Raw genomic sequence first — 16,697 nt, 5'->3', positions numbered from 1 at the left:
CAAGCAGTCTGATGTCAGTCTAACCTACAGTGTTCCATTTGATAAATCTTGGCTCATTCTCTGGGAATAAAAACTCTTTTTTTAAAAAATGTTATTCGTATTAAACAATCTTCACTTTTGCCACTACATTACCTCTGGCTATGAAACAATAAGTTGGAAGCAGAGGCCTTTGTAGTATTGGACGTCTCAGGCAGAGGGACATGACAGACTTTTTTGCCCTAGATGAAGACAAGAATAGCTGATATGTGATTCAAACCACGTAACAAATTGTGTAGGCAATGAAAAGCCATGCTCTGTGGAGGCGATCTGCTTGAAGAAATAATTTCCACAATTCACTGAAGACTTGATCTTTGGAGAGCTATAGCTTTGCTTACATTTATTATTTGCATACTTCTACATCTTCCCATTTGGTTAGCAACCTCTGCTGTCTCTTTTCTGTATTTACTTACCCCCACAGAGGTTTGACCACCTATTTGTGAACTCTATAAAGAACATTTCATTAGAAATATACATGCATGCACATATTTTTTTCCCTTTGGTTTTATTTTCAGCATAAGTAATGATAAGTGACAAGAGCCCCAAATTTACTTGATAATTTAATTCCCATTGCTGAATTATGATTCTGTATGCATGATTAGTTCAATCAAGAACCAGTCACAATAGGAACTAGTTCTGTTTACAGTGCAAGCCCGGCAAGGCTGCTCAATGAAGCAGTCAATGATATTTAATGTTACATTTGTTCTCTACGTTGAAAACAAACAACCGTGATCCCAATGTAGAACAATCTGAATATTTCAACCCAACATGACAACAGGGCTTGAAATTAGGCAACCTCTATGGGGTCCTGAATTAGTGATCTGAAAAGACAGACATTTGCAGTTGTGATTCTGAAGCCAAGTCTGACTCACTTGATACAATGTTATAGTCTAACTTTGAAACAAAAAGTTAGCAGTTGTGTGTGTAAACTTGACAATTATCCGTGGTACCACAAACAGCACTTGAAGTATGTCAGACAACTAAAACACAAGATGGTGCCTTATACTGATTAACACTCTTGGTGAATCTAAGAGTGCCGCTACACAGTAGAGACAATGAGATTTGACATCACTTTAAATAGCACAATCCTCTGGGATCCTGGAATTTGTAGTTTGAAAAGGTCTTTAGCCTTCTCTGTCAAAGTGTGCTGCTTCCTCACAAAACTACAAATCCCATGATACTGTAGGAAGGAGCCATGGCAATTAAAGTAGTGTCAAACTGCATTATATTTACAATTTAGCTGCACCTTGAACTAGTCAAGTGGCAGTACTGGTCTGAGCCTTCAGACAAGATACTTTACTAAACCTCCCTGAAGATGCTAGAAACTGCAGTTGAGACCGTCAGATTGCATCACGTGAGTTCTCTCACCAAGCCATGGCCCCGGACCCACACTGAACTATTAACTCTTTCAGGAGTTGCAAATGTACAATTCCTGCCTTAAAATATGGGGATGTTGGTGTGAGGGGTTATACAGTAGAAATGATTGCTGCAGAGACATAATTGCAATTTTTACCTGTACACCGCTTTGATCACTGCGGAAAAGCAGTTTATAAATAAAACTTCTTCTTCTTCTTCTTCTTCTTCTTATTATTATTATTATTATTATTATTATTATTATGATCTCAGACACAGGTGGTGAGATAATACTGGAAGGAAGACAGATATGAATCAAGCCTGTTCAAGGTTATTCCTGTGAAAAGAACCTAGCTGCAACAAGACCAAATGGGAGTTATGGGAGTGAGAGGGGCAAAGGTGTTTATTAATTATAACAAATGGGAACTGAACCCTCCATGAATTTGAAATTGCACATAGTTTAATTAGGCAATGCTAATGCTTGCTGTTTATTTCTGACAATCAATTCTCTGGACTGGACCAGACTTATGAATAAAGGTTTACTGAGTTTTAATTACTGAAGTCTGGAATTTCTGAACTTGGTGTCCTGCCAGACATGACAAACTCAGTGGCTGCATCTAAATATAACTACACTTGGAACTGAATCACTGAGAAGAGAAGGGGTGAAGTTACTCATGCCTACTGATTTCAATGGCTTTAAAATTGTTGTAATCTGTTTTTAACTAAGGTGTTCATGTAGGGTTGTTTAAGTTTCCTAAGACTTCAGACAAAATACTGAAATATCAACAATATCAAGGCCAAGCCTGTTAGGGTCTAGTTTTAAATCAGCAGAGTACCAGAAATGTGCCTTTGTCTAACTATGGCGCGTTACAGAATGCCTGAAAGCAGCAGTCTGCTGGCGCTGCCGGTTGCCACATCCAGGAACTGCAGTGGCCCCCGCGAAAATGGGGCTTCTTTTTGCATCCCAGAAGTGGTGCTGTGAGGTGCTAGTTGCGCACTCGCGGTGTCACTTGCGGGACGTGACATGCGGACGCGATGTGTCTGCTACGTCAAGATGGTGGCGCCTGTGTGGAAGGGCGCTGCCATTTTGTACGTACCCAATACGTACTAGGGTTAGGGGCATCAGGAAGTGACGCCCCTTCCTAACCCTAGTACATCCTGGGGACGTACTATAGGTGCCTCTGTAATGCGGCTATGCTTCCCTAAGAACTGAGACTGACTCCAAAAACAACACGAGTTGCTTGTAGTTCAAAACAAAAATTTACTAATGGCTTTAATCTATATTTACATAAAAGGCTATATCATAATCTAGCTAGTGAATAGTTTAGATAAAAAGAAATATTTATCTCACTGTCTTTCCAAAGAAAGTTGAGAGGAGGAAGATGAAAAATGTGCAGTTCAGTTGAAAATCTTTGAGAAAAAATGTCTGTTAGTTCCAAAGGGGAAGTGACCTAAATTGCATGGTTAGTTTGAATGAGAGAGAGAGAGTGAGTGAGAGAGAGAGAGGAGTTTGCATGCAGGAAATCCCTATCTATTTAAGGAACGGCAAAGAGAATGCAAACATCTTCCAACAGTTCATCCACTGAAATACACAAACACTTGGACAACTTCAACAGGAAAGAAGAAACCCTGAAAGTAAACAAAGTTTGGCTACCAGTGCAGCAAAACAGCAAAATCAGCACTCAGCAAATGCAAATGAGAAACTACCCAGGGTCAGGGGCTTTCCCAGCAGGTAATAATCACCAATTAACAAATATTAATCCTTTTTTGCATATTCCCTCATCCTTTGAAGCCCTGCCATCAACAACAGAACAATACACAGATTAACATGGGAATCACTCCTCCTTACCCAGGGTCACACATTGTATATACACACACACACACTTCCAGGTCAGCATTTTCTGAAGATGCCAGCCACAGATGCAGGAATAAACGTTTCTAGAACATGGCCACATAGCCCGAAAAACCCACAAAAAACTATAGTTCATCTATTGTATAACACTTTCAGCACAAAGTTGTTTATTTGGCAATATGCAATTACTCAGAAGGAATGAAGTGGTTTTGGTGAGGGACAGACCACCTGTTTTTGTTTTTTGTTTCTGTTTCCCCCCCTTTTCTTTTGTTACAGGTAGCATTTCTTTCTTATGTTACCTAGCCTAATGCGTAGCAAATGTGAAAGGAATCAACAACAGGGATAACTCTGATCTGCTCTGAAAGTTCCCCCATCCTCCCTGTTGGCAAAGCTAGTTTGTTATAGGTACAATGTACTCATTTTATTTTACAGGCTTGTATTTAGGAACTGTAAACATTAATATGTAAAGTTAATTTTTATGGGTTTGATTCATTTCACTGACTGGATTGCTCATTGCTGGAAGTCTGCAAGGATAGATACACTCTGACCTCCTGGGCTCCTACTTCCCAAGGTTTCCCTTGTTGTTAATAACACAGACTGTGTAGTACTAGGGAGGGAAAGAATATTCCAAAATAGTTGAAAAACATATTTTTCAAGTATCAAGAAAGCCTGACGGAAAGAATCCTGAGCAGAAAATGCTGTTTCTTGTGCAAAAAAAATGCTGTTTTCTGGGAATTTCATCTATGCCCAAATTTGGCACAGAATAAATCCTGAATTACAAATAGGCTTCAAAAGCTACAGAGAATAGGACACAGAAAAATGGATGCAAGCTACAGGAAAAGACATTCCATATCAACATTAGGAAGAACTTTGACAGTAAGAGCTGTTCAACAGTGGAACACATTTCCCCAGAGAGTGGTGAATCCTCTTTCTTTGGAGGTTTTTAAACAGAAGGTGGGAGGCCATCTGTTGGGGGCACTTTCATTGTATATTCCTGCATGGCAGGGGGTTGGACTGGATAGTTTTTGGGGTCTCTTCCATCTCTATGATTCTTTACCTCCACCAGTGCTTAATACTCTACTGCTCTGTATAGCAGCAGCCTCCTGGTTTTCAGATCAAGCCGAGACCCACATAATGATGCAGTGGTTAATTTTTAATTGCAGATACTCATCATGACGAGCTCCACAGACATGCCATCAAGCAAAATCTAAAACAGGCAGCTCTGTTGGTCCACGTCAATATATCAGTTGAAGTAGCATTTACTAAGAGCAGGTTTTCTATAAAGCTAGCGCTCATTGCTCCTTCAGACCAATCCACTATATGACGTATTTTGCATTAGAGCAAGATATCTCCAACAATATGTTATTACTGGGAAAATTCATCCTCCCCCTCCACACACACACTTAATGTGAGAACAACAGTTAAGCTCAGAGGGAACAGGGAAGTAGGTATGTGTTATAAGATGACTTGACTGTCCTAATTTTAACTAAAGTCCCAGTGTATCAACCCAATTAGCAAATATGATGTGGGTTACTGAATCTCTGAACCTATTGTAGTACAAAACCCATATTTAATATCCATTCTGTTCCTCCTGCTCCTCCCTTTTTTGGAAAGTATATCAGTTTGTCCAGTCTAGTTCCAGGTAAAGCAAGAGAGAGTTCACCATGGTTCTAATTCTGTTTGCTTCTTCCTGTTCAATATTTGATAACGTATAAGGCTTTTATGCACGGGACTATTTATGGGTTTGCTCCTCTGCATTTAAGACTTTTCTAACACAAGGATGCCTTCTTGACACTTTTTCTTCTTGCCCTGCTCAATTATGATGTCTCACAGGGCAGAATAAAAACTTCCCACACATGAGCATTATGGAAAAGGTCATAGCTCAGTCTCAGAACACCTGTTTTGCATGTAGAAGTTTGCAAGTTCAGGTTTTGGCAATTGCAGGTAGGGAATTGAGAAACTCTTCTGGCTGAAGCCCTCAAATCCACTGCCAATCAGCACTAAGAATACTGAGTTAGATTAAGCAACCATCCAACACAGTGCAAGATAGTTTTCTTTGCTCTTAAAAAACTATCAGAAAGCCCTACACATTGTATATGTGGGGGAAATCATTCTGATTTATTTTCCCTGGGAAACAAAACTATGTGATAAAAATTTTAAGGTGTGTCTAATTTATTGCAAAAGGCCTGACTGTAGGAGGAAGGCAATCATTATTTGGCTTGTATTTTTCTGCCAAGTGTTCAATTTTTTCACACTTGCTCATGAGGGGTTGGCTGGGTAACAAGGACTAAAACATCACCTCAAATGGCTGAGGTCCAACCTGTGTTGTTGTCCATTTCTTACATCTCCCCAATCTAGAGTTTTCTTTGGAAAGAATAATCAGACCCGGATATTTTCAAGGAACATGGCTTAGATTTATTGCTGTGGGATATTTGGCATAGCTGATGTACTTTTCTTTCTGTAAGCCCAGCCAAAAAAGTTCCTGTTCTTAACAATGGATGTTGTGTTTTAAGGCTTTCTCCAGTCTAATAAGGATTCTTGAAGAGGTAAAGAACAGTCACTAAAGTCAGCAGACAAGCATACCTCCATTACCAAAGCCTCTCACAAAGAAGATCCTTTTTACAACATCTTTATATTAGCTTGCTTGCTAATTAGCTTACTTGCTGTCCACCACTATGATATTTGGAATAGCGGTATATAAATAAAACAAATTATTATTATTATTATTATTATTATTATTATTATTATTATTTATATGAGAGACTAAACCCCATCCCCTTTTCTTGTCTTTAGCTAGCTGTAAGGGTCTTTGTTCCCTCTTTTTCAATATTGGCATTGGGAGGATGGTGAGGGAGGGCTGTGGAGAAAGATAGACTTTCAGTGTAGGTTTGCAGCAGCCTGTCTGCAGTAAACAATGCAATAAACCTTGACCTGGGAAATAATGGGATTCTACTGATATTACTGTGGCTGTGTGTGCTTATGTACAAAAGACAAGGTAAACAGCTGCCTCCAGAATCACTTACTGAGCACTGAGCAAAATAGAAAGAAAAGGGGAAAGCAGATAAACCTGATTTAGCAGCTACCCTGGCATGTTGAAAAGGTTTTTGTTTATTTATGTAAGGCTTACTTGATCTGGTTGTTAAATTTCACATGTGCATAATGTTAGTTTTTGAATAAAAAATTGCTGAAACGAATTTAATTGCTCTTCCTCCTCCTTCTTGTGATGTAGGAATCTATCCCTATTCTTTCCATGGCAGGTTACAGACCGCCCATTTGGGGCGGGCTGTACCCACCCCTTTCCCCGGTGTATCGGGGCCTCAGCGGTTGGAACGGCAGCCGCTGAGGCCCCGATCTGCCACTTTTCAGGCTGCAGGGAAGCGGCAAAACGCCGCTTCCCCGCAGCCTGAAAAGGGGTGTCCCTGGGGCTTCAAGCCCCAAGGACACCCTGCAGCGGCGGGGAGGAGGAGAAAGGGGCCGCTTGGCCCCTTTCTCCTTTGGTCCGCTGGGCGCAGCCGTGTGAAGGCTGCGCCCAGCGGACCAAACCAGGAAGGAGCTCTGAAATGGAGCTCCTTCCTGCTCCACACTAAGGGCGCACTAGGCGCCCTGGCACGGAGCGAGGATGTCACTTCTGCGCCGCCCCATATAGAGGCGGTGCGGTCGTGACGTCCTCATGGCGGAGGCCATGTGGAATGGCTGCCGCCATTTTGTGCGTGCAGAGCACGCACTAGGGTTAGGGGGTGCGGAAGCACCGCCCCTTTCTAACCCTAGTGCGTGCTCTGCACACACAAAACGGCCCGTTTGTAACGGGCCTATGTTATTTGTGCCTCTGGTACCAAAGTAAATCTTTAAAGAATCCTTAAAGAAGTTTAGTATAGGAGCCCTTGTGGCGCAGTGGTTAAATACCAGTACTGCAGCCACAAGGTTGTGAGTTCAATCCCAAGGCTGCAAGGTCCACTCAGCCTTCCATCCTTTCATAGGTCAGTAAAATGAGGACCCAACTTGTTGGGAACAATTGGCTTACACACTGGAAACTGCTTAGGGAGCGCTAGTTCACTGACAAGTGGTATAGGAATGTACTTGCTATTGCTATTGCTAAAATCCCAGGAACACATCTACTGTGTTAACTGAGATATACCTGTATTACTAAATCAAAACCAAATCTTGGATGACTGAACACCTCCAGTGTGTCACATCACTCGAAAATTGTGACAGTTGGGCTTATGTGTTGTGCTTTGCAAATTGGAGAGCTGGGGCAAATTACTATTTTTAAGATTACACCTCCCAGAGATAGCATGGCATCTGACCATGCTGTCTGGGAATTCTGGGAATTGTTGTTTAAAAAAGCACCTTCCTCTAGTCGACCAAGAATGCAATTTAGGAAAGCATGACCACAGTCATTGTGTCAGATCCATGGTCAGTGTGGAATACCACCTACAGCAAAATATTAAGGTAGTATTAAAAAGGAATGAAATGGTCACAACTTCCTCTCCCCCCCAACCCACCCACACATACATAAACCCCTGTTTACAATGGACACAATCAGGCATTTCTTTGCTTTAGCTAGGCTTCCAATTTTACAGGCCCCCACTTGCTTGAAAAATAAAGCACCTATAGGCACCCGTGGTTAAAGATGCACAGCAGTTCTTCTTGTTGTTGTGTGCCTTCAAGTTATTCCTAAGTTATTGTGACCCAAAATTGAACCTATCATGGGATTTTCTTGGCAAGATTTGTTCAGAGGGGGTTGTCTTTGACTTCAACTGAGGCTGAGAAAGTGTGATTTGCCCAAGGTCAGCTAGTCATTTTTCATGGTGGAGTGAGGATTCGCACCATGGTCTCCTGAGTTGTAGTCCAACACTCAAACCACAAAGTCACACAGTGCTTATTATAACCAGTTAATGGGTAAATCCTGGATTCTTCAAAGGATGGAAGGGAAACATAATTTGCAGTACAATCTTGTGAGGTAGGTTAAATTGAGAGATGGTAACTGGGCAAAGCTGCAAAGACAGCTTCATGGCCAAAATGTAGAATTTGATCTGGGTCCTTTCAGCAACCAGTAACCACATTTATTCGTGATACTGGATAGCAGCATTGTTTAAGACCCCAAGTTAAGCATAGATATTGGAAAGGTTACAGGTTTTTGGACTACAACTTCCAGAAATTCCAAGCAACACAGGCATTGTCAATTGTGTTGGGGAGGGGGCTCTTTGGAATTTCAGTCCTCCTCCCTCCCTCTCCCCCCAAAAAAAACCTTTCTAAGTTCTGGATATGCATATCATGTAGGTAAAAAAATTTGCATGTGAAATATTAGCCCCAGTCCCAGGTAGATTATTGACATCTCATTTCTACAGAAGTGTTTTATTGGCATGTATTTATATGCTGCAAACTCCCATTAAACTAAAAAGGCAATAAAGGATGGTGCCTCCATGCTCTTTAGAGTTTGGATCATTAGATTCCTTTCAAAAGGCAATATAAATGTCTATGCTCCTATAAATACCTCCGCCTTTTTCCTTATCTCTCCAGTGAAACTGACAGTTCCCTAACCCCAGTACACTCTTGTTGTGTAATCTTTCACGTTTATCTGGTGCAGCAGGCTCCGTTTTCTTAGTTTCCTTGATAGGAGAGGAATGCTAGACAGGCTGCTAGAAAAGACAACATTGTGGTTACTGATCAGGAGTCTGTTTGTTTAACCACTGGACTGACCAAGCATGTACCAGTCTTTCTGTTAGTATCTTAGGAAGCCAACTAAACTGTTTGGGGTTATTAAGATAACAGCTAAGGAACAGGTCCAGAAAAGTATTCTGATCTCTTAATGCTTTTGTACCTGGTGAAATCTTCCCTTCTGAGTAAGCCTTACCCAGCAATTATTATTATTATTATTATTATTGTTGTTGTTGTTGTTGTTGTTGTTATCATCATTTATTTATAGAGCGCTGTAAAGTTTGCACAGTGCTTTACATAGTACGGGTCAAATAAAAAGAATAAAAACCTGTCAAGCAGTGTACAATCTAAAATAACATTACATTATTAAAATATCTCTAAATAATACTAATTAGTATACAATAAAAACAAAGTAAGCCATGCTGATAGGAGATTCTGGGAGCTGTTGTCTAAAAAAAAAAAGGAACTTTCCCAACCTCAGTCTGCAATAGATACTTTGTGTTGCATGCAGAAAAATCCCAGGTGCAATCGCTGGCACCTCTATTCGAGCAGCTCATCTTTTTAAACTCGGTAGACAATACCGGTCTAGATGGACAGATTATTTTACTGTATTCCCTGTGTTTAGCATGTTACATGGGAATTTGGCACTGTCAAGGATCTAAGGCCTTGGAGTTCAGATCCAGAACTGAAACCAGAAGAGGTAAACTGGCTTATTGGCAAAGTGATAAGCTCCCTTGTCTCACAAGGCCTGTCCCTCCTACTGTTCTGGCATTGTCATGTTTGGACGACACACATCCGAAACTATAGTTCTGCTCTCCAGACAACATCCAGCATGTTCCACTCCTGAAGAATCTGGAAATCAGAATTGCTTGTCCTTTAAAGCTAGGGATTTCTGGTGTTTTTAACAGTAGCCAGAGCCCTAAACAATGAATCAGGGGTTTAACAGAAATGGAGGTAATATGATAGGTGTTCTGAGTTCACAGGGCTAGCTCTGAAACATGTATCTGGGCATGTTCTTTTGTTCCTACAAATAGGCAGAGCTTGCAAATGTTACATGTTGCATTTTTGGATTGCAATTCTAGAATTCCTACAGCCAGAATGGGTGGTGAACACAATACCTGGGGAATTCTGTGAGCATTACTCCAAAAAAGCAACATTTAACAAGCCCAGCAAATAACTTCTCCTGAAAGATTAGCCAATTCAGCATATCCACCACTGGTTCCTTACATGTGTTATTGTTTAAAATGTATCCATATCTGCCACAGCATTGTTGTATTTACAATGTCAAAGAGGAAGACATGAAGCCACTGTCTATAGTAATATGGTAACTAAATTATCTCTTATTGGGCTTTTTCTTTTAAAACATCACTCAGGCTTTTACCAGGGGAAGGGAGTCATGTCCTAGCTTTATTAACGTGTCCAGATGCAGCTGTAATAATGATGAGACACATGAGAAATAACCGAAGGAATTTTTATTTAGTTTCCTCAACACCAGCAGTTTTATTTTCCTTTTATAAATCAGCAATGCTAAGCCGTTTTTCTACTTCCACCACCTCCCTGAAATCTCTTTGAGGACTGCAATCTTCAACTGCATGAGACTCTGATGTGAACTTAAGACCTACCCGAGTGTGGACTACTCCCTTAATTTTCATACTGAAAGAATGTTCTGCGCTCACAAACTCTGGAATGGAAGAAAAGGCAGGGACATTTGCTTTCACAAACCTGTGAATGTACATTAATACCTCTGCATGTGCACCAGGGCCAGTGTAGCATAGTGGTTTGAGTGCTGGACTATGACTTTGGAGACCAGGGTTTGATTCCCAGCTCAGCCATGAAATGGTGACCTTGGGCAAGTCACACTTTCTCAGCCTCAGGGGAAAGGGAATGGCAAACCTCCTCTGAATAAATCTTGCCAAGAAAACCCCATGATTATGGCTTTAGGGTTACCATAAGTCAAAAATGACTTGAAGGCACACAATACACATGTGCATCAGATTCAAAAGGCTAAGATGTTTGGTAGTTGACATAGGGTAGTGCTTCATACTTCAAGTGAGGACTGTACCACATCAAATTTAAGCTCAGGGCTAATGAAGGCATCTTACCTGTTATGTACTATTCTGTTTGGAGGGGATGTTTTTCTACATAGGACACTCTTCCCAGAGTATTTACCTATCTAAAGAGGTACAACCAGACACAGGGTTTAAATTATGATCAGAGCTGTGGTATTGTTGGTGTTGTAGTTTTTAAAAACTCTTCAATTTGTCAGGTTTTGGTCAGTTTCCATGATCACAATCCACCTTTTCTCTTAGGCTACTATATGCCTCAGAGAGCAAAACATACAGGGCAAAAGTAACCATGTCACTAAGGGCATAGCTGCTGGTTTTTAATGGTTTTTAAACTGCCCTGCCCCCTCATGAATTTTTTCCCCAGTCATCTAATTTCTAGCATGGCAGAGAGTAAGATTTAATGTGTTTGCATTTCCTTGGCAACTTTGCCTGCCTTTTTTCTTCAGGTGCCTAAACTGTACTAGTACATTTTTAACTGAGGTTTGAAATGATTGCTATGGGTAGACATGTGGCAAAGAAAATTTCATTTATAGAACATTTTATTTGGAGTTCTTTGGGGAGCAAGCAGTGCCTCATTTTGCCACTCTCCCATAGCCCTATCCTTGTATGACATCACCCTATTCCCAAGGGCCCAAAAGACATTAAATGTGTATATTTGATTATGTATCTATAGATGCAACATTAGAAATATAATTTGTTTTAGAAATCACTTTATGATAATGGGAATGACTACAAAGAACTGACCTGTGTACCTACTTAGCTTTCTGCTCAGATATGAACTCTTAGTGGGAAATTGCAAGCCCTTATACTTTCACTTCCTGTGGTACTATATATTTTAAGTTGGTTTGTAAAAGTCAGGTCAACTTGTACAGTGGCTTCATTGGGGGTTGCAAGTGGTGAGGACTGTAACAGGTGATACCATCAGGGGGTGACACTGGCCAGCAGAGGGGTGACTCCTGGAAAGAAAGGAGGTTCTTCTTGGTGTGTCACTGCCCTTTGGAGAGTAAGGATGGGATGGAATCTTTCTCTCTGCTCCCCCTCCCACAGCTTCCCCATCCCAATCTGTTTGGCTCCTTTCCACCATTGACCCAATCCTGCACCATAAAGAACTAAAGTTCACAGATCTCAGAGACTGGCTTCTATTCTATGGTCCTTAGGGTGAGGGGGAGGATTCTCAGGTTGAGAGCACTGCATTGTAAAGTGTGTGTACATAGATTTTTAAAAATCATTTGTTAGACTTGCAATTTCTATTTGAATGCCATATCCAGTGCAATTGTGGTTGATACTTAATCTATTATATCATGCTATTACAATGGGCTCTCCTGGGGTCTCGGGTTTTGGCAATGAAATCTTTGGACCTGGGATAGTCCTGACAAGAACTGCTGCTATTACCACAGGAATTTCAGTAGCAATGGTCATGGCAGGAAAATCTATAGTCGTCACCAAAACAGTGGCAGTGCTAGCCCAAATTCTATGAATTATTCCCTCCTGATTTAGCTTTTTTTAAAAAAAAATATCTGGGAGATGAGTTGCAGATTTCCTGCCTTCAGTTCCAGTTGCACCCTAATTCTTATTCAATGTCATTTTGCTGTTTTCAAGTTAGTGTCTCCAGTAATGTTCAGGGGCAACTCTAAACGGGGTCTAAAGAAAGGATAAGGCTTCAGGAAGCCATCCAAACTTGCCTTGAATTTTCCTTTCTTTTCTTTGAAAAGCAGTCTGTTCTGCTGGCTGCAGAATGAGAGATTTTTCACAAAGACTCAAGGCAAAGCTCTTATTCCAGGCATGGTGTCAGTTAAAAAAAAAACTTGGATGTTGTCAATGGCAGCTAATGGCAGCTAAATTGGTCTTGAAGAGAGCAGCGCTCTTGGCTACAAGCCATTAGTAAGTGACCTCTTGGAAACTTAAGGAAAAACCTCCTACATGCATACAACCTGTCATAACTGTGTGATTGGAATCATATGCTCAGCCTTCCTGGGGGGAAAGTAGTGGGCTGGTGAAGAAAAATCATTCTGCCTAACATTTTCCAGAATTGACACTGGTTCTCATTAGTGGGTGTATTGCATGTCTAACATTCAGCTCAAGACATGTGATTTGCATCATGCACTTAAATGCTGCAGACTCTACAGTATTGTGGGACACAAACACACATGCACACATACATACACATGCACATATTTTAAAGGTCGAACAATGAATGCTCAGGGATTTTCTTCCCTTTCTCTCACTGTCTTTCTTGCTCCATTTTCAGTCATTTTGCTGCTGGTATTATGTGATGGAGGTGCTTTGGTTCTACTAACATTGCACAAAGTAGTACTCATACAGCATTAAAGTTAACATGAGCACCATTATGCACCAGCCCATCTTCTGCTTTTTGTTCCACTTCCACACCTTCTACTTGCCTTTTGTGTGGCTTTTGTCAGGATGTGGCCATAGACTGCTATAGTCGTACCAAGGCCTGGAGATGAAACAGCTGGAAACCAGAGCTTGAATTACAGCATTCTTTTCATTTATAATGTTCATATTCCATTTATTCTCAGGGGAGATCAAGAGGGCATATATGGTTACCTCCTCACTATTTTATCCTGTGGAGTAGCTTGAGAAGAAGGTTGGAGTTAGCAATAGTGTGTGCTCAAAGGTTACCCAGAGAACCTCAGCTGATGGTGTTGTGGTACATTTTGAAATACAGGGACTCATTATAAAAGTCCCTAAAGCTATGCTCTAGGGTGATCCATATCAACACAGCACTTTTCATTACTAGGAGCAAGTATTTTAATGGCTAATGGGTTTTAATTGTCCATGCTCAAGCACTCTCTGTGTGTGCATGTGTGCGTGAGAGAGAGAGAGAGAGACTTCAAGTCACCTGTTGACTTATGATGACCTCAAGAATTTCATAGTGTTTTCTTAGGCAAGGAATATTCAGAGGGGGTATTCATTGGCAGTCTCCCACCCAAATACTAACCAAGTACTAAGTACTGCCCCTGCTTAGCTTCCAAGACCAGGTGGGATGTGATACCTTTAAGGTATTCAGGTCCACACCTGGGTTAGCTTGCAACAATATTTATGTTATTTATTAGAGTACTTATACCCCACCCTTCAGCCCTAATGGCTATCAGAGCGGCTTATATATATTATTGTTAGAGGAAAATCTATTTCTTCTTTAGCCATGGGGAGAGGGCAATTGTAATTGGTAACTTAGCTCAGAGAGGGAAAGTTGGATGGAGATGAGTGTTGGCAAACAACTGTCTTTCTCAGTCCTATGAACCCTGGCTCCCATATTACATTGAGCCAGGCTTAGTGAAGATCTAAACCAGAGACTTCCTCCTTCTAATCAGAGACTGCATCCACACTTCAGAAATAATCTGATTTGACACCATTTTAACTGGCATGGGTCAATGCTATGAAGTTCTGGGAACTGTACTTGGTTGTGGCACATAGACCTTTCCATGATTATTGCAAGAGGCATACAGTATCTCTATCAATGACCCCCTCTCTACCCATGCTTATCTTCTTTTGACTAAGTAGACTCAAATCAGATCCCATCAGTTTTACCACCAAACCCCTGTTACATTTTTACATGTTTCTATAAGGCATAAAGAATAGCAGTGCACAAAATAATAAAACAACCAGCAGAAATAAATCAGCATGCTCCCTACTTTTCTCTTTCGGTTAGCCTAAAAGGTGCTTGCTATTCTCTTGCTATTAGAGTTATTGTTATCATCATCATCATCATCATCATCATCATCATCATCATCATCATCATCTCCTTCTTCTCTTTCTCTTCTTTCTTCAAGGCTCAACGCTGCTTACACATCAGAAAGGAAACATACAAAAAGTCAGCATTTGATTAAGCTATTAACCATATTAAAATCACACAGTCTAAGATTTTAAATAATACAATTTAAAGCAATACAGCACTTACAGATGTTAAAAGCCTTCAATTCTTGTTTTAAAAAGGGCAGCAGGGAGAGTACCATTTTAGCTTTTCTAGGTAAGGAGTTCTAAAATGCAGGACAGCCACTAAGAGGGCCCTCTCTTGTGTTCCCACAGCTGTGAAGGTGGTGGGACTGAAAGAAGACCCTCACTGGTGTATTTCAGGGCCTGAGTAGGCTCATGTCATGGCATATGGTCTTGCAGATAGCCTGGACCTATGGCATATAGGGCTTTATAGGTCATAACCTATTCTGTAGTGCAGAGTTGTATAGTTGCTTATGAATGAAGGAATATGGGTGAGTGTGAATGTGAGCTCTATGGACATGTGAATGGCTGTGATGGGGTGATATAAGGATACGTGTGAATGGGATGGTCCCACTCATGTTTGGGGTTTGTCTCGCTTTTGTCTCCACCTGCTGTCAGCTTGCTCCATTCACTGTTGGGGGAGCTATATCTCCTTGCCAGCATTTTTGGTAATCATAAAAATAAGCTTTCACAGCTGAGAGAATCCAGCCATTGATTTAGAAAAGGTTCCCTATCCCTTCTTTGTGGTTTGCAGATATTGCCCAAAGCTGTTTTCCCAGTTCAGCCTTAGTCTCTTGTCTTGAGATTTTTGGGTTAGAGATTTTAGGATTCCTGACAGCTTTTTAATATGTAGAAACAGCATAGATCCTAAGGCACCTCCTTAGCTTCCAATTTACCAAAGATGCTGGTCTTCAATATCAGATTAGATTGACCAACATAGGATATACAGTGTGTGTCTGAAACATGATTCCATGCTGAGGGAGTAGGCAGGGTAAGAGAGCTGGTGAGTCATACCAGAGCTTCACAGTACATGTAAATGTACCGTGGGAGTAAAAATACAGGCAGCTTTCCCAGGAACAGTGTGATTCCTCATGTACCCCATAACAAATTGCATTAATTTTTCTAATACTAGTTTTCTTCTTTTTTAAAAAAAAAAATCATTTTTATTAAATCTAAACACAATCGCAGTCTAATTTTATACATATAGTTAAAAGACAAGCAACAATAGCAAACTAAACTAGACTACTAAACAAAAACAAACATACACTACTGACTCCCCACACAACTGATTGATATACACCAGTATTACTCTACATCCTTATATAAGACACTATACTTAGGCCTCTACAATATACCAACTGTTTATTTTACAAAAAACTGATTCATATTTCCAATGAGACTGCAAGTATATATTAAACAATTCTCAATCTTTCTTTAAAATATTCAAAGAGTTGTCTTTGAGCAGCGTTGTCAGTTTGTCCATTTCAGCAACTTTGATCATCTTTGTCTTTGTCGGCAAGCCTTTTTGCGTTGGAATATTATGTGCTTCTATCTCTGAGCATATGTTATTCTTGCTGATGCGATTCTATATTGCAAAGTCTGTCCATATTTCTTATCAAGTTTAATCAGTCAACATTGCAAGCAAATAATTCTCTGGTTGCAACAGTATCTTGACTTTAAAAATATCTTCCAACATTAAATGAATTTGAGTCCAATATGTCTGTGCTTTATCACAGGTCCATTACATGTAGAAAAAAAGAAACTATCCTTACAACATTTCTTTGAACCATTGTTGTATATTTTTGATAGCCTGTTTGGTGTCCCCCCCCCCCCCCCTCAAATGGTGAATTCCTGTCCCTGGAAATTTTATTTGGCCTCTTTCCACTGAACCTTCTATTATCTGGTCACAATTGCTGCCCTGTGACTTCAACAGATAATCTGGGTGGGAAACTTTTAAAAATACATTTTTAATGGGACGTCAAAGACAAATGTGGCTC

This window comes from Sceloporus occidentalis, unplaced genomic scaffold, assembly GCF_023333645.1.
Source record: "Sceloporus occidentalis isolate IW3139 unplaced genomic scaffold, rSceOcc1.0.p SCAF_7, whole genome shotgun sequence".
Classification (NCBI taxonomy): Eukaryota; Metazoa; Chordata; class Lepidosauria; order Squamata; family Phrynosomatidae; genus Sceloporus; species Sceloporus occidentalis.
The sequence above is the reverse complement of the archived record's forward strand: the minus strand, read 5'-3'. Positions refer to the sequence as shown.